Source organism: Bos grunniens, chromosome 26, assembly GCF_055505025.1.
Source record: "Bos grunniens cultivar Pamir isolate PY7600 chromosome 26, Bosgru_T2T1.0, whole genome shotgun sequence".
NCBI lineage: Eukaryota > Metazoa > Chordata > Mammalia > Artiodactyla > Bovidae > Bos > Bos grunniens.
Window position 1 is genome coordinate 39,922,871 of NC_141190.1, and position 23,987 is coordinate 39,946,857.

Here is a 23,987-nt window from a genome sequence, read left to right on the forward strand (position 1 = left end):
ACTGAACCATGGGGAATATTCTTGCTTAAGTAAACTCTCACTTTGCTTTCTTAACCTTCTTGCTTCACCTCCAAATTCTTTCACAAGGAAGAAGGAACCTTACGTTCACCAGGAGCACTGATCAATCTGAGGGGAGAATGTGTTTGTCTCATGTGATTGTCCTTGCCCTGAGTAGAGAGTTAGGTCTGAATCGCAGGCTCAAGATGGCCTTGATGGAATAGCTTGCAGAGTCCTTTGATGTAATAAGGACACCTGATATTTATGAAGGACTGTGTACTGCACCCTGCGCTTGCTACCTTAAAAGCACGACCTCTTCTCATCTTCATAGCAGCCCCCGGAGGCAGGCAGTTTTGCCTCTGCTTTCATGTAGGAGGCTGAGGATCGAAGCGGTTATGCTACTTGCCCAAGATCACAGCCAGAAAATGGTCAAAGTGGGTTTTGAACAGGGGTCAACCTGACACCTCAGTTATGCACTTCATCACACATGCTTTTCTTGGGGAGGCCCCTGAAGCCAGGAGTAGAGAGCTCTACTGCAGTTAACGTGGATTAATGCGGGGCTAGGGTACATACGCAGGACCTGTCTGTCAGGCCCTGGAACATAATCCTAAACAGTCTTCCCTACTTTTGCTGAAAATCTATTTTCTCGGTTGTTTAGGAATGAATTGATGTGGAAATGACACTAATGGCAGACAAGGTGGAGGGATAATGTAATGGAAAAACAGAACTTACAGGAAATTGCAGAAGCAATGCTGTACTCTATTCACTTAAAAGCAAACAACCAATTGATGCAAAGCATTCTAAAGGAGTCCTATAAAGCATGTGCATGTTTGCAAGTCCACACGTGTTTCTATGCAGTGCATACCAGACAAGCCTGTGGGTTCTAGAAATAATCCATGTGATAAATGGTCTCTGTCTACATGTATTGGAAGCAACAATGCCAAATTATTTGGACAGGTTTGCCAACAGATGTGATGTGTTTAGCTAAACAGATACTAATTTTCCAGCTCTTTGACCTGTTGATAAATTATATCCTGTTGGAGATACACTTGGGGCTTCCCTCATAGCTCAGTTGGTAAAGAATCTGCCTGCAATGCAGGAGACCCTGGCTCAATTCCTGGGTCAGGAAGATCTGCTGGAGAAGGGATAAGCTACCCACTCCAGTATTCTTGGGCGTCCCTTGTGGCTCAGCTGGTAAAAAATCTGCCTGCAATGTGGGAGACCTGAGTTTGATCCCTGGGTAGGGAAGATCCCCTGAAGATGGGAAAGGCTACCCACTCCAGTATCTTGGTCTGGAGAATAAAAGCTGATGTTGCCTTTTTTCAAACAGGGTGAAATTCAACACACGATTCAAACAGGGTGAAAACTCTTCTGCCACATACCATGTTCTTTGATTAGAAAATATCCACACTGCTTTTGATGATACAGATTTTAAAAAGACTATTTTATATAATGCAGTACTAAAGGCACTTCTTATATTTAAAAATTATATATTAGTCCCAATGTTTTTTTCAGTATTTTGAGCCATTTATCATTTCTGGGACAGGTTTTGGAATTTGTGACCTGCCTTTTGGAAAGGTATTTTTCTCGAGCACTTCTGCAGAATCTTTTGATACCAAGTACCTGGCTTGAAACGTTGCTAGGTTACAAAATAAAGTCACTTGGGGGTAGTCCGAGATGCATGCTGCTTTTGTGGGATGTATGATCATGATTTGGAATTCCCAGTGATTTGAAAAGTTGCTGTCAGTCTCAGCTGGAGCTGTTATTTTGTCTATGAAAAGCGAATTTCTCAACCTTGACACTGTTAACACATTGCTGTTCAGTCACTAAGTCATGTCCAGCTCTTTGCGACCCCATGGACTGGAACATGCCAGGCTTCCCACATTAGACTGGATCATCTTTTTTTTTTTTTTTGTCCGTGTGTGTCTGTCTTGTATATTGTAGGATTTTTAGCATCATCATGGCCTTTGCAGGCTAGATGCCAGTAATGCTTCCCCAACTGGGACAATGAAAATACCTCCAAAGTCTGCCAACATGGCTCCCCTTCTCCCTCACCCAGTTGAGAATCACTGATAGAAAGCTTCAGAAGTCAGCTGTCTGCAAAGCTCTGTGTGTTGCTCTGATTTTATGGATAGTTACAGGGTATTTTACATGTGCTTTTCCCTTAGCAGCCTGCTATTAACATGAATATTCTTATTTGTAATTCTGGCAATAGCCTGGCAGTGAAGATTAATAGAGGCAAAAAAGCAAAAACATCCTCCTGCAATGTTGCAGCATGCTGAAGTACATGCGATTGAGGTGTCAAGAAAGGAGATGATGATAAACAGAGTAACTTTCAGATAAACACTGGGTTCCCTGCTTCCTGTTCATAGTGTCCCTCACTAGAGCTTATCCTTGTGGATCAATTAATTCTGTGTTTCTCTTTAACCTTCATTGATATCACTGAGGGTTGACTCTCGAGTATTTTATTTTTTATTCTTGCAATCAATAAAGCTTTGCTACCTACTTGTAATTAAAAGTGTCACTTTGTTTTCCATTTCCTGTATCTGACTGACTTCCTCTTGGGTGGATGGAAAAAAATCTATTTGACTTTCATGGGGCTAAGATTATACCGCAACTCTAGTACAAGTAAAATCATAGAATTTTAGCCTATGTAGGTGAACAATAATATTAAGGACAAGAATAGATACATACTCAATTAATAGATTGAGAATAATCTCTTCAGTTAGACTTCAGAACACGCCATCTGATTTATAGGATGATATAATGTGGACTGTGAACGTAAGAGTTTTATAGTTCTAGAAAACTACTTCAACCTCCCTCACTTTTGTAAATGGAAAAATTGTCAGGTTAGAAAAAAAGTGATGCTGTCAAGACCATATGACCAGATAGTTCCAGAACTAGGACTGGAAGCCTATGTGGAGGATTGCAGTGATGGCTCTAACTCAGAAGTTGGCAGACTCCAGCCTTGGAGCAAATCTGGCCTGCTTCCTCTTTTTCTAAATACAGTTGTATTGAAATTCGGCCACACCCATCAATTTACTTATGATGTATGGCTTCTTTCATGCTATAATCACAGAGTTGAATATGGCCCAAGAAGCCAAAAATATTTACCATAGTTCTAGTCAAAGCTATGGTTTTTCCAGTAGTCATGTATGAATGTGAGAGTTGGACTATAAAGAAAGCTGAGCACTGAAGAATTGATGCTTTTGAATTGTGGTGTTGGAGAAGACTCTTGAGAGTCCCTTGGACTGCAAGGAGATCCAACCAGTCCATCCTAAAGGAGATCAGTCCTGGGTGTTCATTGGAAGGATTGATGCTGAAGCTGAAACTCCAGTATTTTGGTCACCTGATGTGAAGAGCTGACTCGCTGGAAAAGACTGTGATGCTGGGAAAGATTGAGGGCAGGAGGAGAAGGGGACAACAGAGGATGAGATGGTTGGATGGCATCACCGACTCAATGGACATGGGTTTGGGTGAACTCCAGGAGTTGGTGATGGATAGGGAGGCCTGGTGTGCTGCAGTTCATGGGGTGACAAAGAGTTGGACACGACTGAACGACTGAACTGAACTGAACTTTTACAGAAAGAGCTTGCATAGACTTGGACTAATTCTTCATTCTCTTTGCTGTGTAATATTACAGTGCCCTCCTTCCCCACTTCCTGACTCTGGACTCAGCCATATGACTTGCTTTGGTCCTGCTTGGTCTTGTGCCTCTGCTTTTGCAATGAAAAATGCCCACACTAGCCTGCTGGAGGGTGGCAGAGTTGTGGAATAGAGTCAAGTCATCTGAGTCCTCCCGACCAAGGCCAGCCTCCATCGCTGTCTGCTGAGCAAATTCTAGACAGGTGAGTGGGGTCAACCAACAAGCAATAAGGGCTTATTGTTCATGCAAAAATAATTGTGTCTTATGAAGTGGATATACTTCTATTGAGACTTAAGTGTTAGTTAAGGACTCAGATTTTAGAGATGTAGACCTGGGCTGGGTCCTGACTGCCACTTTTTAACTGCGTGACTTGTTACTTCTTAAATCATGTTGCCTCTCAAATCTTTCTTTTTTCAGTGTTTGTGGTAGATATTCCTGCTTTGCTGACATCTGGTTTCTGTTCTCCTTTGTTCAAACAGAAGGATTGTATTTCTTTGTCTTCTTGAAGATGGGCATGGCTCTATGGCTTTCTGTGGCCAACAGACTCTGGGTGACAGTAAGTGTGTTACCTCTGGGTGGAAGCATCACTTGTGAGCATCAGTGCTCACCCTCCATTAATTCCAACCCCCATGTAGCATCTGTGGAAGAATGGGCTGATGGAGGTCAATGATGATTGGTCATTGTTGATGGTCAACGCAGAGGCTGAGCCGATGTATGGTGGACAGCTTCCTTGGGGAATCATCTGGACCTAAAGTGGTCTTGGCATGAGTGAGAACTTAACTTTTGTTGGGTTAAGTCACTGGAGTTTGAAGGGTGCTTGTTATGACATGATTGAGTGAATGATTTTTTGAGAATTAAAATTTTTTTTTTTTAATGAAAATCACTACAAATGGAAAAAGTTGTGGTGGAGAGAATGGGGTCACTGTAAGTTAATCAGCAACCATTTATCAGAGATCAACTCTGTGCCAAAGAGTAATGGGGAAAACAATGCAACTCCTGGGATCAAATGGAAGAATCACCTCTAAATAAGCTGCTTGACCTGTGGTGGAACTGACTTCACCCTTTGGAGCTTCTGTTTCTAAAAAGATTGCGACAAACCTATTTGTCTTTTTCAGGATATGAGATAATGATGAAGTTTCCAGAGTCTTGGATGAACCGTGGAGACTGTTATGTGCAGGGTACACAGGATGGAATGTTCTGGGGTCTAGATCAGGCTGGAATGCCCAGTAGCCCCATGGGCCATGGAATCTGGGTTGTAGCTGGGGAGAACCTAGGTAGCTTTCAGAACTCTGAAGGTCATGAGGCCAGTGCAGGGGGAACAAGGACAGGTGGGGGACATGGGTGGGCATAGGAGGAACCACAAGAGGCAGAGTAGAGGAAAGAGCAGGGCTTTGGAGTCAAAGAGGCCTAGGTCTGTACCATGGATCTGCTCTTCCCTTACTTGCTGTGTGACCATGGGCCACTTATCTAACTTCTCTGGGCCTTCATTTCCTCATCTGTGAAGTAGAGAAAACAATGGTATCAACCTTGTAGGGTTTTGGGGGAAAAAAAGAGGATAACTGTATAGCACACACGGCAAATACTTTACTGAATGCCATTCCTCATTTTTTATTGGTGTTGATCTACAAAGTTAGAGGATGTACAGGCCTGCCCAGTTCAAGCGGTGTCCATCCAGAACATATCCATCCAGTATACATGGCTAGGGTTTCTTAAAAGGAATATACTGGGGGAGAGAGGTGGGGTGGGCTCCCAGTCTTTTCTTGGCTAGGGTGATGGGGAGGCTGCCTGGCTAGTATTGAGATCTCAGGGGAATAATATTTTGACAATAGACTGAACTTGCCGAGTTATAATAAGTTCCTTGCCTGATGATGCTAAACAGAACAAAACCCTGTGGGGACCATGAAAACCAAACAACCTAATTTGATCCTGCCTGAATGTCCCTGTAATGGATGTGTGAATGCCTACTCATGATCTCTGGTATCTCTTAGCCCAGCGGAATTCAATGTGAACTTGAAATCTCTTAATGGCTTTAAAGTTTTAACTTCTTTTAGGGGAGAAAAAAGCAGAAATCAAAACTTCTTAATTTATTCTCTTCTTGTTGCATAAAGGTAAGAATCTTGTGCAGATTAAATTATGTGGCAGTTTTCCATTTCTAATTGGGCAATATTAGCAATATGGCAATCATGAAAAAGAACAATTAGATTTTATACGTGATGTACATGTTCCAAATGAACACCTCTGGTCTCTTCTTTTAATTGTTACGTGCCTCTGGGGTTTTAGCTTATTAGAAGGATCAGGAAACAATATTCTAAGTGGGCCAAGTTCCAGAAAGGGAGGATGGGAGGAGGAAAGTTTTTTCCCTTGCATTTCCCTGGCAAGTATCGTGTGGGATGCATATATATAAAATGATCAACTTAGATGTAAGCAAGGACTAGCAGGTGAACTGACGAGAGTCTGATGGTGAGGCAGAACACACTGCTGAAGGCTCTGAAATGGTCCTCAGCTCAAGAGCTACTAGTCAGCATTTGGCGGGGGGGGGGGGGGGGGCTTTCAAGGCAATGGCACCCCACTCCAGCACTCTTGCCTGGAAAATCCCATGGATGGAGGAGCCTGGTAGGCTGCAGTCCATGGGGTTGAAAAGAGTCGGACTCGACTGAGCGACTTCCCTTTCACTTTTCACTTTCATGCATTGGAGAAGGAAATGGCAACCCACTCCAGTGTTCTTGCCTGGAGAATCCCAGGGACAGAGGATCCTGGCGGGCTGCTGTCTGTGGGGTTGCACAGAGTCAGACACGACTGAAGTGACTTAGCAGCAGCAGCAGCAGTTCAAGTTTATAGTTATGTTCTGGGAATCAGAGTTATAGACTACTTGGTTAAAGATGTTGCGATTAAGTTTGCTCGAAATGAACAGTTAGTGTCTCATGTCTTTCAGATCAGATCAGATCAGTCGCTCAGTCTTGTCCGACTCTTTGCGACCCCATGAATCGCAGCACGCCAGGCCTCCCTGTCCATCACCAACTCCCGGAGTTCACTCAGACTCATGTCCATCGAGTCAGTGATGCCATCCAGCCATCTCATCGTCTGTCGCCCCCTTCTCCTCTTGCCCCTAATCCCTCCCAGCATCAGAGTCTTTTCCAATGAGTCAACTCTTTGCATGAGGTGGCCAAAGTACTGGAGTTTCAGCTTTAGCATCATTCCTTCCAGAGAAATCCCAGAGCTGATCTCCTTTAGAATGGACCGGTTGGATCTCGTCTTTAGGAGGGGGAAAAAAAAAACCTTTTCATAACAAGAGAAAGATACCCTGCAAATTAATTTTCTAATTCATTCTTGCCATGGATTTCACCCATGTCTGAGAACCAAGGTATAAAACTCAAAGAACTGAAATAATGAAACAAAAACTCTTTTGTGATTTTTGAGCTCATATGATGGGATTGAATTCACTTTGGAAGTCTTTGAGTCTATGAGTATTCCTCTCCATTGCCAAGTTGATAATGCATTCAGAGTAGATATTAAAAATACTTTTATGCTTAAAACATAAAAGCAGATGTGGCTCTGGTTGTGTATTGGGTTTATGAGTTGAATTCCTGCTGTCAGCCTCAAAAGAATCTTGTTATCATCTAGGAATTCAGATAGCTGTTTCAAAGAATATTCCAAAAATGTAAGCAATATTATCAACTAAAAATGCCTTGTGTTTGGAGATATGACTTCTGAGGACAGAGTTTACTTTTTTCCTTTTATTTTTCTTCGCTTCTCTTTTTTATGCCTTTTCAGTTATTTGGGGGTTTGTGATCTTTTTGAAATGCTTTTCCAACTTAGTTTAAATTTTAAATGAAATTATTTTGCTTCGGGGACCTGACGAATGGTCTCAAGGTACAACTTTCCTTTGTTCTGGCTTCAGAAAAATACAGAAGATACTGCAGCACTGCTTTGAAGCCTAATTAATGCAATTAAATTGCTTTTAAACTCCCAAGACAAAAGCATCTAGATAAATATGAAATAGTGAGCCAAATCTTGTCCTTTGTAACTCAGTGGAAGTGTGTACACACCTTGGCACTGGAAAACCATGTGACTCTCAGCAGAAACCCAGAAGCTGCCAGACTGCTAGTCTATTTACAGCTAAGACATCAAAGTGTATATATGTATGTGTGCATGCATGTGTATTTGCATACTTTCAAGCAAAATTTTGTTATATTAAGACAAATTCCTTGAATCTTTTAACTGTTCCCAAGCCATGCCATTATGATTGTCCTTGATTATCCTTGATAATCAAGGCATTATCCTTGATTCCATATTCTGTGTATAAGATCACAGAAAATGAGTTCAAAGAAGAAAAAGCCAAAGCAGTTTGCAATTCTAGGCTTGATCAGTTGGCTTTTGGAATTAGATCCGAGGGGAAGGGAAGTGGGATTTATATTTTGAGTAGACTTGAGACCCAAACACTGAGCTAACTCAGGGAAGGGCACTGAAGCAAAGGCCTGGGGACGCCTCTGCTCTTATCTTGGCAGCTCAGGATGGCTTCCCAGTGGTTTCCCAAACCTCCAGGGCCAGAGGCAGCTCAGAGGAAGCCAGTGCACACACTGCACAGCTAGGAACACCAGCTTACAGTCTGTGATGGACACCGTAACGAAGAGGCTCTTAGGTGTAAAACCGTGAAGCTAAAGCGAATGTACTGGAGATATTTGGATTTCTGAATATAGGCAAATGTAAGAACTGGCAGATGCTGAATGGCTGCTTTTCCTAACACAATGAATGCTTTAGTCTCAACATATGTAGTTAATTGGTGCCCAGTCCTTCCTTTGGAAGCCATCATGAAGCTTCTTTCATGAGCCCACATTAACCATTGGTGAAGGTTTTCTTTCCCAAGGGCTTGGCTTTTGGTGGCCCTAGAAAAGCTGCCACCAGCCCAGGTCTCATAACAGGAGAGCCCATTTATCATCAAAGAAAAGCATGTTTCCAGAATTGTTGGAGCTGACTTCATTCTGGTTGGTCTTTGTGACTGTGTCTTGCTCTGCCGTCTCCTGAGCCTTCTCGAAGAAGTGCCTCATGTGACTGACCCCTTTTAAACCTTCATATTAATTGAAATTACATTGAGTTGCTAGCTTCTAAGTATGACTCCTTTTTATGTGATTTTAAACACTCTAGAGTGTCGTAAACCTAGGAGTAGACTCACTGAATTGTGGAGGGGAATTTTATGTATTTGTCCTTGTGATACTCTGAGTTTTCCCCAGGAATTTGTAAGTTTTCCTTTTTTAAGAATTTTACCTCTGAGATCCTTTATTTGAGAATTGTTACAGTATTCACTGTTTGGCCCAAATTAGTCTTTAACCTTGAGGGCAGAGACAGTGCCTTAAATTTTTTTGTTAAGTGATGTCACACATGTTCCACTGTGGGGAATTCTTTTTGTGTGTATTTTGGGAGGGGTGGGAGTGTTTGCAAAGGACAACAGCATTTATTTCTTCTTCAGATATGGTGGGGCCCGGACCCCCCACCAGCGCAGTACTCTGGGGAAACTGAGGCTCATGCCAAGGGCAGACATCCAGGATCTTTGTGCACCAGTGGCAGGCAGGGATGTCAGCTCCACGCCACGGGGCTGGAGACCAGACCTGGGGAAGGGCAGGTGACAGGTGCCTCCAGTCCTGCTGCCCCACCCTCTGTTTTAGATCCCTCCCCACAATGCCCCCAGCACCCCAGGGCTCTTGCAAGGGGTCCTGAGTGGCTCTGGCTTTGGATGACAGGCTGTGGAATGAATGTGAGAAAATTAGTAAATGGAAGAGCAGCCTACAACTCTCATCTGCTTTTACCTGAGAGGAAACACAAATACAAGTTCTTGACTCAGAAAATTATGGCAAAAGATACCTTTCTCTGAATAAAAGCTATGAAAAACCTAAACAGCATATTAAAAAGCAGACACATCACTTTGCTATGGTTTTTCCGATGTGAGAGTTGGACCTTAAAGAAGGCTGAGTACCAAAGAACTGATGCTTTCAAACTGTGGTCCTGGAGAAGACTCTTGAGAATCCCCCGGACAGCAAGGAGATTGAACCAGTGAATCCTAAAGGGAACCAACCTTGAATATTCAATGGAAGGACTGATGCTGAGGCTGAAGCTCCAATACTTTGGCCACCCGATGTGTGCTAAGTTGCTGCACTCACATTCGACTCTTTTCAACCCTATGGATTGAGCAACCTGCCAGGCTCTTCTGTCCATGGGATTCTCCAAGCAAGAATACTGGAGTGGGTTGCCATTTCCTCCTCCAGGGGATATTCCCGACCTAGGGATCGAACTGGAGTCTTCATATGTATTAGCAGGTGGGTTCTCTATCACTAGCTCCACCTGGGAAGCCCATGAAGAGCTGACTCATTGGAAAAGACCCTGATGCTGGGAAAGATTGAGGGCAGGAGGAGAAGGGAGCGACATGGTTGGATGGCATCACTGACTCAATGGAGTTGAGTTTGAGCAAGCTCTGGGAGATAGTGAAGGACAAGAAAGCCTGGAGTACTGAGTCCATGGGGTCACAAACATTTGGACACAACTGAGCGGCTGAACCACAACAACCTGCCACCCACAGAATTGACTCATAAAGTCTGTGGTGTTTCCAGAAAACCAGTTGAGTCTCTGTAGAGATAGGAAAACAGTCAGTTGCCATCTGATCTGGGTGCCTGCTGGGGCTCAGCCAGGGCCACCAGCAAAGTTCCTGAAAGAGGTGGTCCTGACAGGTGGCATGGGGACAACTGGGTGATGGGTGGGCAGAGAAGTGACGGGGGGCAGTGAAAATGGGTCTAGGGTCAATTTGCAGGGTGGGCCCAGGCCCCTGCCTCTGCCTGCCACTCTATCTGGCACCACCTCAGTGGAAAGCAAAGCACGAGTTTTCTGCCCTCGACCACTAAGCCTGACTGTGGCACCATTTCCTCCAGGGTGGCCGCAGCCTGGACTGAGGCTCTGCAGGAACCTGCCTTCCTCCGCCCCTTCGGCACCCAGGGTGGTGCCTCCAGGGAAGGGGGAGAGCCCACCGGAGGCTGGGCTGGCCTCTTTAGAAGCCCCACGCCCTTGCCTGGGGGCCCAGGCTGCCTGCCTTCCCCTGTGATCTCAGAGGAGAGTAGCATGTTCAGGTCAGGGGACAGCACGACAGTCAGTGGGTGTTTATGACTTTGGCTCACGTGCTCGGGAAGTGGATTAGTTCACGCGCTCACAGAATTTAGAGCTAGAAATACTGTAGAGGCTTTTTAGCCATACCTCTGACTTTTAACCCAGAGGACCTGGAACAAGAATGGGCCGTGCTTTAGAGATGGTCATATTTGAGCTGGGTCTTGAAGGCTGAGGAGGAATTTGTGACAAATACAAGAGAATTGGATGTTCCAGGTGAGCACAGGGAATCAGGCATGCAGAGTCAGACTCCAGGAAGCTCCTCCTTCCGTTCTCTCTTCTTCCTTCCTTCCTTCTTCCTTTTTCTTCCTCTGCCTCCCTCCCTTTCTTTATTCTCCCTCCGTCCATCTCTCCTGCTCTGTTTTCCTTCCTTTACTTTATTTGGGAAAAAGAGTTTGGGACCCTGGGGCTGCTGGAACCTGAGTGACCTTGAAGTAGCTTTGGCTTTGGGGTGTGACCAGGGGCTATGACCCAGATAACCCTTCTCCTGAAGCTTGGGTGGTCCCAGAGGTGGGATTCTGTTGGAGATGCAGCAGTCTGCGGGGGTGGGGGTGTGGTGAGGTGGTAAAGATGAAGAGCCAGGATTTTGGTAGCTAAGAGTCACCATTATTTTTTAAGTTTTGTTAAGATATGACTGACAAGTAAAAATTATTAATATATGTATTTAAGGTGTACAACGATGTTTTGATAGATGCAGGCATTGTGATCATTGAAGTCCAGTGAGTTCACATGTCCATCTGCTCACAAAATTACCGTTGTGTGTGTGTGTGTGTGTGTGTGAGATGAGATCTAGTCTCTTAGAAAATATGAATGCTTTTATGAATTTTTGATTCCAGAGAACCCCTGTGAATGAAACTTGTATCCATGGAACAATGCTTACTGAACTCTTTAACCCGAGGAAAATACTGCAGGAGACAGGGAGAACCAAGACACACTCAAGGAGGTGATTGTCTAGGAGGGACTGAAAGATGGAAAAACAGAACCCTTCAGTCCAGAGAAAAGGCGCATGAGATTCAAGGCACTCACATTGTGATGGGGGATCAGGGATGGCTGCATGGATGAGAGCGCTTGCAATTGAGCCTGTAGGCTCAATTGGTGGGGGTGATGGTGGGGTGGCCCCAGCCCAAAAGGAGCCTGTGCAAAGGAAAACTCAGGAAGGCATACTAAGGGAAAAGCAAACAGAGACTGAACATTTCATTTTATAATATTCCATTTTGTAATATAGTCTAGAGTTTAAAGTAGGGGAATACTGTGAGGTAAGACTGGGATACTGGTGTCTTTATTTTGGAGGTTCTTGAATTCTGAGGGTGAGAGGGGGTAGTTTATTCAGTAGGTAATGGGGGCTCATGGAGAGTGTCTAAGGGGTATTTTGCAGTCCCAAGTAACCTCAAACAATGCAGCCGCCATCCTGGCTTACCCTTTGGGCTGGCCCTCTAGTTTTAAGTGCAGCCATTCAGAGATGGCTTAGAGAGAATGAGAATAAGACCTGTTAAGAAAAGGAGACCAGGCTGGGGTCACAGTGACCTAGGGCAGCCTGTGTAAGGGCGGTGGGAGTAGAAGGGAGGGGCCGCTATGATCGGTGTGCTGGGAGAAGGATCTTAGGGGAGAAGCAAGACCAAGTGGGCCCTTGCGCTTTGTGTCCGGCAGGATGGCGAGGCAGATGCCGGGAAGCCTGGTGGTGCTGTTTGGAGGGAAGGCAGTGAGCTGGGCTTGCGTAGTTTAAAGGCTAGAGTGACAGCGAGAACTGTCATCAGGTCTGTAGGGAAGAGGTGAGGCTGGGTGAGTGAACCAGGGAGGGCATAGAGAAAGAGCCCAGAGAGAGAGAAGGGCAGAGGCCATGGTCAGAGCCCGTGGGGGGAGAAAATGAATTAATAATAGGAAGGACAGGAGTGTGCAGTAGTAGAAAGCCAGGCAGCAGCAGGAAAGATTTTAAAAGCTCCGTGCTCAGTTGTGTCTCTTTGCGATGCTATGGACTGGAGCCCGCCAGGCTCCTCGGTCCGTGGGATTCCCTAGGCAAGAGTACTGGAGTGGGTTGCCATGCCCTCCTCCAGGGGATCTTCCTCACTCGGGGATCAAATCCACGTCCCTGCATTGGCAGGTGGATTCTTTACCAGTTGTGCCACCTGGGAAGCTAGAGATGGAGAAAATTTCTGAAAGAGAGACAGAGAGAGAGAATGAATGTGTGAAGCCCCTCCTGTGCTGCTGACAGACTCGGGAGAATGATGTACATGCTGGGTTTCTGAACTGGGGTTTGGGAGGCCTCAGGGAGCCCTCCTTGGAGAGCTGAGTTTCAGAGTTTAGTTTCAGCCAGACTTAAAGTGGTGAGAAGAGTTGTTAAGTCCCCCTTGGAGAGGTATTTTTGATATTTCCCTTTAAAAATGCTTTCCATTTTCATAATGTCATTTAAAAAATCTGGCTGGCATATTGCAAAGACAAAAATGGGCAATATGATATCCTAAATGTGAATAAGTGCACTTGAGTAGATCCAGGAGGCTGTTTAATGTACTGGAGAATTATTTTTCCAGCATTGCATGATGTCTAAATTGGGTTAATGTACCCCCTAAAAATGAATCAGCTACTCCTCGCTGACCAGTAAGTTTAGACCAACTTGTTCCTAAAACCTTAGGACATAGAGCTGGCTATAAACCGTTGTTCATAATGTCTGTTTCCTGGACTAGCATGCTTTAAATCCTGAATTTTCAACCCAAATAGCTTTTCGCAGCTGCAAAAAATATACCATAAGTATATTGGTATATTACAAGTAACCGTCAGTTTGATAAAGGATACTGAGTGCCTTGTCTTATGAAAGTGGTCTTTGATATAAAGCATAGCATTGATGAGTAGACACACATGTTCAGGGACTCACACCTTGGAAAACATTATGTCTTGTAATTATCAGCCTGGCAATCAGCAGCACTGACTCTTTCAGAGGCTCACGTTTTGCGGTTAGTTGAGTGTGCCTTTTTTTCCAGGCCATGGAAAAATCCAAGTATGGCATTCTTGAGCCTTAGGTCTTAAAAAAAATTTTTTTTTTAAAGATCATTTCAAGAGGTCATTTTTCTTTTAATTTTGTCCCAGTCTTCATGTAAGTTAGATCTTTGAGATGCTGTATAGGAATAATATTAAAACTATAATATTATAACCTTCATTCCTGATTTTTCTCTCCTCCTTCCTACTCCTCAACTTTAAAGCAGTTACAATTTTAACACGAATATTCAAACAGTCAGTGGGAAGGTGTGAAGAAATAGGACGGAACCAGTCTCCACATTTCACTCATTGGACCTGGTGGGTCTGGCAACAGAGGATGAAAGATGGACATTTAGTCTATAGTTTTTCATACCCTTTCTGAGTGACCCTCTTACTCTCCTGGAATGGATTATCTGCCATGAACTATTGAATCCCCTCTCAGCAGAGGTCCAGCCAATGAACGTGAGGTCCTATGTTTCTGTTTTAAAAGAAAAGAAAGTTATTCTCCAAAGACTAAACCCATAGCGGCCTGTTTTTTTACATCACTGCACCCAACACCCTTGTGGTTATTTAACATCAGTCTTTTTTGCTGACATGCAACTGCATGAGGATAAGGACCTGGGTCTTTTTTTTTTTTTTTTTAATCATGTTTCTAAGCCCAACATATCTTAGGAGCTCTGATATTTGCTGAATGATTAATCGTTGGAGAAATAAATATTCATTTTGGCTACCTGAGAATAAGAAGCTGGGAAGTAATTTCAACATCCAAAGAAGATCCAAGAGTAAAAGTTAACATCTAAGAAGGCAACTCTTGTCAGTGGAGAGTTGGTGAATCATGTCTGCGAGACAAATTAATTTAATTACCTGGTATGACTGCTTCATTTGCAATGATTATTTATTCACTGAGCTGGCTAAATTAGGCTGTTATCATTCACCTCCTTGTTTCACTATCCTGGAGATCGGAGATGTGGATCTCTTGCATGTTCATAAGAATGAATTAAACCGCCCTTCTAATACAGTGCAGCCTTTGTGCATGGACAGTTTGTTCAGCCCCTCTCCCTGGCTCTGGGAGGCTGTTTGGGGAGAAGCAGAGCCAGTACTTCAGTTCAGTCACTTAGTCGTTTTCCGACTCTTTGTGACCCAGTGGACTGCAGCATGTCAGGCTTCCCTGTCCATCACCAACTCCCAGAGCCTACTCAAACTCGTATCCATTGCATCAGTGATGTCATCCAACCCAGTACTTAACCTCGCTCCTTATGTGTTTCCTTTGGGTGAAGTGAAGTCACTCAGTTGTGTCCGACTCTTTGTGATCCCATGGACTGTAGCCTATCAGGCTCCTCTGTCCATAGGATTTTCCAGGAAACAATACTGGAGTGGGTTGCCATTTCCTTCTCCAAGAGATCTTCCCAACCCAGGGATGGAATCCGGGTCTCCCGCATTGTAGGCTGACGCTTTACCGTCTGAGCCAGATTAATGCCTGGACCCCTCCCCCTCCTTTGGTTCATTTCATTTAAGTTGTAAAGAAAAGATTCAAGGCACTGAATGTAAAACTGAACATACTGTGATGGTTCTTCCTCTGGTAGCTGGGCTGGTCTTAGATGTTATGAGGCTCTGGGCATCGCACATGTGGGGTGTGGGGTTGTTGTAGTTCTGTTGCCAAGTCGTGTCCAACTATCTCCTGGAGTTTGCTCAAACTCATGTCCATTGAGTCAGTGATACGGTCCAACCTATTCCTCAAAGTTCTTACTCCTTTTGTACCTACTTCTGACTCCACACAGGCAGAGATGGCCATGCATCTTGAACCTGGCTCCTCCCAGCCGGCAGTAGTCTGACAACTTGGTTTGGGTGGGGTGGAAAGGATCATGTTATACAATTTTGGAATTGGAAGAAAAGAAAGTGAAGTTGCTTCAGTCGTGTCTGACTCTTTGCGACCCTATGGGCTGTAGCCTACCAGGCTCCTCCGTCCATGGGATTTTCCAGGCAAGAATACTGGAGTGGGTTGCCATTGCCTTTTCCAGGGGATCTTCCTGACCCAGGGATCGAACCCAGGTCTCCCGCATTGCAGGCAGACGCTTTACTGTCTGAGCCACTAGGGAAGTCCTGGAATTAGAGGAAAGCTTAATAAGTTCTCTAGCCCAAGTCCCACAGATGGGAAGAGTCCCTGTCTTTCTGGCTCCAGACTCTCACTGAGTGGAAGATGGGCCGATTAGACTTTGCATTACTTAGGTGCTCTTAGCAATAAGACACCTGCCCAAATCACCCTCAGTAGCTTGTTAAAATCACTTTACTTCCCCCTGGCTATTCAGCATAATGCTATTTTCTTTGCTGTTCTCTCTTCAAATCAGCCAGAAGCAATTTTGGTGGAGCCCCACTTGCCCTCTGGAAGGTGCTGCTGGCACCTAGAGGGTAGGGCCAGGGATGTTGTTAAACATCCTCCAATTCACAGGGCAGTCCCTCATAACAGAGAATGATCCAGCCCAAGGTGTCAGTAATGGTGAGGCTGAGAAACCCTGCTCTCATGCCATGTCGGAGATACATCACGAACCAGTTTAGCATTTGCATGAATGTGAGTGGAGCAGATAGAGCTCTCGACATGCGGGGGTCTCCAGTAGGCTTCCCAGGTGGTTCAGTGGTAAAGAACCTGCCTGCCAGTGCAGGAGACACAGGAGATGCAGGTTCGATCCCTGAGCGGGGAAGATCCTCTGAGGGAGGAAATGGCAACCCATTCCAGTATTCTTGTGGGGAGAATTCCGTGGACAGAGTAGCCTGGTGGATATAGTCCATGAGGTCACCAAGAGTTGAACACGACTCAAGTGACTGAGCATGCACGCACAGGGTCTCCAGTGCCCAGCCCAGAGCAGAGCACACAGTGGATCCTCAGAATGCTTGTGCTAAGACACAGTCGCCGTGTTCTGGAACTCCACAGCCCCAGGTGTGACCTGATCTGTTGTTTCGATCCTGCCATGTGAGCAGTGGGAATCTTTCAGAGCTGATGTTTCCCTGACATTTTTATGCTTAATTACTTTCAATGCCGTTGGGAAAAGGAAATAAGTTATTTTTTTCCCTTCAAAAATAGGAGAAAAATAAAATAGCTTTTTTCCTTTTGATTCTAGAGACTGTGCCTTTCTGCAAGTCAGTAAAGCTGAATGCTCTTGGTATAAGTGCAACATTTCCTTCCTTTGCCTTTCCAAGGAGACTCCCAGAGCTATTGTTTAATAGGACGCAAGCCTGCTGCTCTTAGCATTTTGAGCCGGAGATCCTTTCTGTGGGTTCAGAGTGCTTGGGGTTCTGATGGGGTCTCTTCTTGTCCTTTTAGGGAGAGACAAAGTCAACCCATATCTGTAAATCGTGCTCAGAAGTAAGGAAAAGAGGTGAGGCAAAGTTGTTATTCTAGATTGTCCGGAACCTGGATAGATATTTAAAAATATTGTGGAGGGACTAAAGAGGGCAGAGAATAGGAAAGTCTAGCAGGGGCTTAAGTTTTAAGAATCACTCTGCATTTAAAAAAATAACAGATATGATAGTTTTATTTTACTGCTTTTGAAAACTTAGCTTGCCATGTGACAATTGACAACATCTCATCACTTCCTCGCCAAGTGGGTTAAAAATCAAAGTAAACTTTCTGCTTGCTAAAATTATGTCTTCTCTGGCTAGGAAACCCTGAATTTCCAAGGACATTACATCTCATATTGTGCATTTCCTTCTGCGACAATGAACACAGGTGTGAACACTTTATCCGTCCATAGAAGAGGTTGATCCAGCTCCCAATGGTGAGAGCATGGGGACTCATCTGAAGCAATGAACCCCATGTGGGCCCTTCTCATAATTGATGAGGACTGATATAGAAAACAACAGAAGGGAAAGGACTAGAGATCTCTTCAAGAAAATCAGAGATACCAAAGGAACATTTCATGCAAAGATGGGCTCGATAAAGGACAGAAATGGTATGGACCTAACAGAAGCAGAAGATATTAAGAAGAGATGGCAAGAACACACAGAAGAACTGTACAAAAAAGATCTTCACGACCCAGATAATCATGATGGTGTGGTCACTGACCTAGAGCCAGACATCCTGGAATGTGAAGTCAAGTGGGCCTTAGAAAGCGTCACTACCAACAAAGCTAGTGGAGGTGATGGAATTCCAGTTGAGCTATTCCAAATCCTGCAAGATGATGCTGTGAAAGTGCCACACTCAATATGCCAGCAAATTTGGAAAACTCAGCAGTGGCCACAGGACTGGAAAAGGTCAGTTTTCATTCCAATCCCAAAGAAAGGCAATGCCAAAGAATGCTCAAACTACTGCACAATTGAACTCATCTCACATGCTAGTAAAGTCATACTCAAAATTCTCCAAGCCAAGCTTCAGCAATATGTGAACTGTGAACTTCCTGATGTTCAAGCTGGTTTTAGAAAAGGAAGAGGAACCAGAGATCAAATTGCCAACATCCGCTGGATCATGGAAAAAGCAAGAGAGTTCCAGAAAAACATCTAATTCTGCTTTATTGACTATGCCAAAGCCTTTGACTGTGTGGATCACAATAAACTGTGGAAAATTCTTCAAGAGATGGGAATACCAGAACACCTGATCTGCCTCTTGAGAAATTTGTATGCAGGTCAGGAAGCATCAGTTAGAACTGGACATGGAACAACAGACTGGTTCCAAATAGGAAAAGGAGTACGTCAAGGCTGTATATTGTCACCCTGCTTATTTAACTTCTATGCAGAGTACATCATGAGAAACGCTGGACTGGAAGAAACACAAGCTGGAATCAAGATTGCCGGGAGAAATATCAATAACCTCAGATATGCAGATGACACCACCCTTATGGCAGAAAGTGAAGAGGAACTCAAAAGCCTCTTGATGAAAGTGAAGTGGAGAATGCAAAAGTTGGCTTAAAGCTCAACATTCAGAAAATGAAGATCATGGCATCCGGTCCCATCACATCATGGGAAATAGATGGGGAAACAGTGGAAACAGTGTCAGACTTTATTTTTCTGGGCTCCAAAATCACTGCAGATGGTGACTGCAGCCATGAAATTAAAAGATGCTTACCCCTTGGAAGGAAAGTTATGACCAACCTAGATAGCATATTCAAAAGCAGAGACATTACTTTGCCAACAAAGGTTCGTCTAGTCAAGGCTATGGTTTTTCCAGTGGTCATGTATGGATGTGAGAGTTGGACTGTGAAGAAGGCTGAGTGCCAAAGAATTGATGCTTTTGAACTGTGGTGTTGGAGAAGACTCTTGAGAGTCCCTTGGACTGCAAGGAGATCCAACCAGTCCATTCTGAAGGAGATCAGCCCTGGGATTTCTTGGGAAAGAATGATGCTAAAGCTGAAACTCCAGTACCTTGGCCACCTCATGTGAAGAGTTGACTCATTGGAAAAGACTCTGATGCTGGGACGGATTGGGGGCAAGAGGAGAAGGGCACGACAGAGGATGAGATGGCTGGATGGCATCACCAACTCGATGGACGTGAATCTGAGTGAACTCCGGGAGTTGGTGATGGACAGGGAGGCCTGGCATGCTGCGATTCATGGGGTCGCAAAGAGTGGGACACGACTGAGTGACTGATCTGATCTGATCTGATATAGAAAAATAGGAGGTGGACTTCCCTGGAGGCCCAGTGGTTACGACTTCGCCTTCCAATGCAGGGGGTGCAAGTTCGATCTCTGGTCAGGGAGCTGAGATTCCACATGCCTCGTGGTAAAAAAATCAAAACATAAAACAGAAGCAGTATTGTAACAAATTCAATAAAAACTTTAAAATACTAAAACCACCTTAAAAATAATAACTAGAAAAGCATAGTTTGAAGAACTATGTGGTCATTAGTATTTCTTATTTAAAAACAATTTTTTTAAACTCCCCAAACATTTTGTATTGGAATATAGCCGATTAAAATGTTGTGGTAGTTTCAGGTGAACAGCAAAGGGACTCAGCCGTTCTTACACATGTTTCTATTAGTATGTTTTTTCCTGGAAAAGGCAATTTAATGGGAGGTGAGGTACAAATAAAAGCAGGAGTATGGATTTTGGTGAGATGATGAGGTCAGCTTTAGTATTATTTTTATAATAGCTTTATTGATATCAGAGAAGGCAATGGCACCCCACTCCAGTACTCTTGCCTGGAGAATCCCATGGACGGAGGAGCCTGGTGGGCTGCAGTCCATGGGGTCGCTAAGAGTCGGACACGACTGAGCGACTTCACTTTCACCTCTCACTTTCATGCATTGGAGAAGGAAATGGCAACCCACTTCAGTGTTCTTGCCTGGAGAATCCCAGGGACGGGGGAGCCTGGTGGGCTGCCGTTTATGGGGTCGCGAAGGGTCGGACACGACTGAGCAACTTCACTTTCACTTTTCACTTTCATGCATTGGAGAAGGAAATGGCAACCCACTCCAGTGTTTTAGCCTGGAGAATCCCAGGGATGACGAAGCCTGGTGGGCTGCCATCTCTAGGGTCGCACAGAGTCAGACACGACTGAAGCGACTTAACAGCAGCACTGATATATAATTCACATGTTATACAATTCATTCATTTAAAATGTAAATTCAATAACTTTTAGTCTGTTCATAGAGGTATGAAACTATTACCACAATCGATTTTAGAACAGTTTCATCAGCTTAAAAAGAAACCCTGTATCATCTTCAGCTGTCACCTTCCATGCTCACAAGCCCCTTGCTGCCCAACCCCTGGCAACCACTAATTTTGTCTATATGAATTTGCTTATTCTGAACCATTCATTTAAAATGGAGCACACAGTATCTGGCTTTTGGTATCTGGCTTCTTTCACTTTGCGTAATGTTCTCAAATTTTATCCGTGTTGTAGCATAGATCAGCACATCTTTCTTTTTTATGGCTGAAAAAGATTCTATTGTATAACTATAACATATTCTGTTTATTTACTCATCAGTTGCATGCAAATCCATCAGCAGAATCCCCAGATGCCTGATGAGTGCTCAGTGAATGAAAGGATGGGTCCATTCATTCAGCATGCATTTATGGATGACCTATTGTGTGGGCTTCCCTCATAGTTCAGTCGGTAAAGAATTTGCCTGCAATGCAGGAGACCCAGGTTCCACTCCTGAGTCGGGAAGATCCTCTGGAGAAGGAAATGGCAACCCACTCCAGTATTCTCACCTGGAGAATTCCTTGGACAGAGGAGCCTGGCAGGCTACAGTCCATGGGTTCGCAAGAGTTGGCCACATCTTAGCGACTAAACCACCACCACTGTGTGCTAGCAGTTGGGGATTCTGAAGAAAGCTAAAGAAAGTTTTTATTCTGCTGGAGTGTCACAGTGCCTGGAGAGACAGACAGGTGACAAGTGAACATGTAATATGCTGGCTGATGGCAAATCCTATGAAAACCATAAAGCAGGATGAGGAGGACTGGACTTGGGAGAATCACAAATTTACATATCCCTGATGGCTCAGATGGTAAAGAATCTGCCTGCAGTGCAAGAGAGCCAGACTCCATCCCTGGGTCAGGAAGATCCCCTGGAGAAGGAAATGGCAACCCACTCCAGTATTCTTGCTTGGGAAACCCCATGGGCAGAGGAGCCTGGCAGGCTACAGTCCATGGGGTCACAAAGAGTAGGACATGACTGAGCGACTAACACACTATGAGTTCCTTTCCTCTACTCAATCCCAGTACTTCCAGGGAGGCGATGGCAGAGCTGGGAGAGAAACCAGGTATCCTGTTACCTGAATGGCGCTTCTGACATTGTGAGACTGGCCTGGATGCTAATGGAGAGCAGTCTGGTCCATATATCTCTGCTTTTCACACAGTTTCCACTGTCCTTGGAGAAGGCACTAACTTTCTCCCTTTTTCTTCCCTGCACACTTTGTATTCTAAACTCTGATATACATGAAGAGCTCACTGTCATTTTGCCATTTGCTACTTTGGTGGGCATTGAATATTCCCTTTTTTATTAATGGGATTTAATTTTTATCAATTAACTCTGATGGAAGCTCGCTTGTGGTGCCTCCTCTGTGGCTGGTGTTTGCAAGTGCCTGGAGCAATGAGAGCCTGCCTCCCGCCCGTGTGGGCAGGAGCAGTAGCTGCTAATTGTGAGCTGCGGATGCAAAGGCATCACAGACTATGCTCCAAGGAACACCTACCTAAATGCCTTAGAGCATGCTCATTTCCCTTTATCCATGGCCCCTCTCAATCTTGACAACCTGGTTTTTAAGAAGTGAAGTGGGGCTTCAGTTCTTTTCAATTGAAGGGTTCAATTCAATTCAACCCTTACCAATTAGGAGGTAAGTGTTGCAAGCAGAGAATTTTCAAAAAAGTGAGTATTTCTTCTTCAACTACAGAAATGTATGTCTGAGACAACTAACAATGAGGGACTGAAGTCCACTTAGGAGAAAACTTTGTCACTATAACGTTCCTTTTTCATGGACATATCTTTTCCTCTTAAAAAATGTAGGGCTGAAGCCACTGGGTACTGTGGCCCTTAGGACTTCGGGGATGTGACATCTGACATTTGGCACCACTAACGGGAGCCCCTCGAGTCAGTAGTGGAAGATCAAAGGCTCTGCCCAGTGGGTCTGGGTTGCAGGGGAGGGGCTTCCTGCCTTTGCCTTGACACACTCCCTGGGGTAAGTTATTCCTCCAAGTAAGATCTGCTTACTGCCTTAGGGAGAAACGCAGGCAGTGGAGCTCCTGGGAAACCCTACATCTCAGGCTCCGTGCACATTTCCTCCTTATGTAACTGGCTAGGGTTCTTTTTTTAAAAAAGTAATTAATTTTAATTGGAGGATAATAACTTTGCAATATTGTGGTGGTTTTTGCCATACATCGACATGAATCAGCCAAGGGTTGGCAAGGGTTCTTAAATGGCAGAGGGAGACTTCGTTAACAGTCTGCGAGCAACTGAGAACTGTGCTCTGAAGCAGGAATCTACCTCCAACAAAAAAGAAGTAAAGTCAACATATTTGTAATAATAGGTATTGCTGCTGCTGCTGCTGCTAAGTCGCCTCAGTCGTGTCCGACCCTGTGCTATCCCATAGACGGCAGCCCACCAGGCTTCCCCGTCCCTGGGATTCTCCAGGCAAGAACACTGGAGTGGGTCACCATTTCCTTCTCCAATGCATGAAAGTGAAAAGTGAAAGTGAAGTCGCTCAGTCGTGTCCAACTCTTAGCGACCCCATGGACTATAGCCCACCAGGCTCCCCTGTCCATGGGATTTTCCAGGCAAGAGCACTGGAGTGGGTTGCCATTGCCTTCTCCGGTATTGCTACTACTATTGAAAAAATACTAAGGTTGATAAAGGTCTATTTATCAAAGTTGTATATTGTAACAATCTTTGGGGGTTAATTTTATTTAAATGAAAGTAATTATGCACATTATGCATTACATTGTTTAAAAAAAATCCAAACAGTACAGATAAAAGCAGTGAAAAATAATGCTCTCTCTCACCTCTGGATTCAAAAGTTTCCTCCTCAAAGACAAGTAGAGTTCTGTGCATATTATTCAAAAACTGTTTGATGCATTTTCAACATTGCAATAATTGTAAATGCTGCTGCCAAGTCGCTTCAGTCGTGTCGGACTCTGTGCGACCCCATGGACTGCGTGCAGCCTACCAGGCTTCTCCGTCCATGGGATTCTCTAGTCAAGAACACTGGAGTGGGTTACCTTTTCCTTCTCCTAATTGTAAATAATAGCCTGTAAAGTGCATGGAGTCGTCCAGACCTGGACTTCTGTCCTAGCATTCACTGCTCTCCAGCTCAGCGCTTCACTTCTAGAAGCCTCTGTATTCACCTCCTTCATAAGGCTATTAGCATCAAATGAGATGAGTCTTACATATCTGAGGTCCTCGTCAGGTCAGGGCTCAGTAAGTGGTGGCCTATATAAATGATTATTTATGATTTATCCACTAATTTATGGTTTCCAGATAAAATGTAGGACTCCCAGGCAAATTTTCAGATAAACAATAAAGAATTTTCTAAGTATATCCCAAGTATCACATGGGATATACTTACACTAAAAATAATTATCATTTACCTGTAGTTCTAATTAAACTGGGTGTTCTGTGTTTTTATTTGTTAAATTTGGCAACCCTACAGTAAATGCCAAACTCTGAGCTGTAAGACATGGAGAGAACAGCATTCTAGAATGTCAAAATATTACGGCTGGTGGGGGACTTTGGTTTAATCCCCTCATTTTATAAGATCCATCTTCAGCACTCTGAGTGTCCACCGACCTAGCTAGATGATTGTTATTTTAGTTTT

The 23,987-nt window shown here is 44.3% G+C and overlaps 1 protein-coding gene across 2 annotated transcripts in view; it reads left to right on the plus strand.

The window, feature by feature from the left end:
- The window catches only part of SEC23IP (SEC23 interacting protein), a 278,621-nt gene that overhangs the window by 180,994 nt on the left and 73,640 nt on the right, over positions 1-23,987 (plus strand). For both annotated transcript variants that reach the window (XR_015155667.1, XR_015155669.1), the window contains exon 21: positions 3,641-3,845. The gene's annotated coding sequence lies outside the window, so the exon portion shown is untranslated. The remainder of the gene's footprint in view (positions 1-3,640; positions 3,846-23,987) is intronic.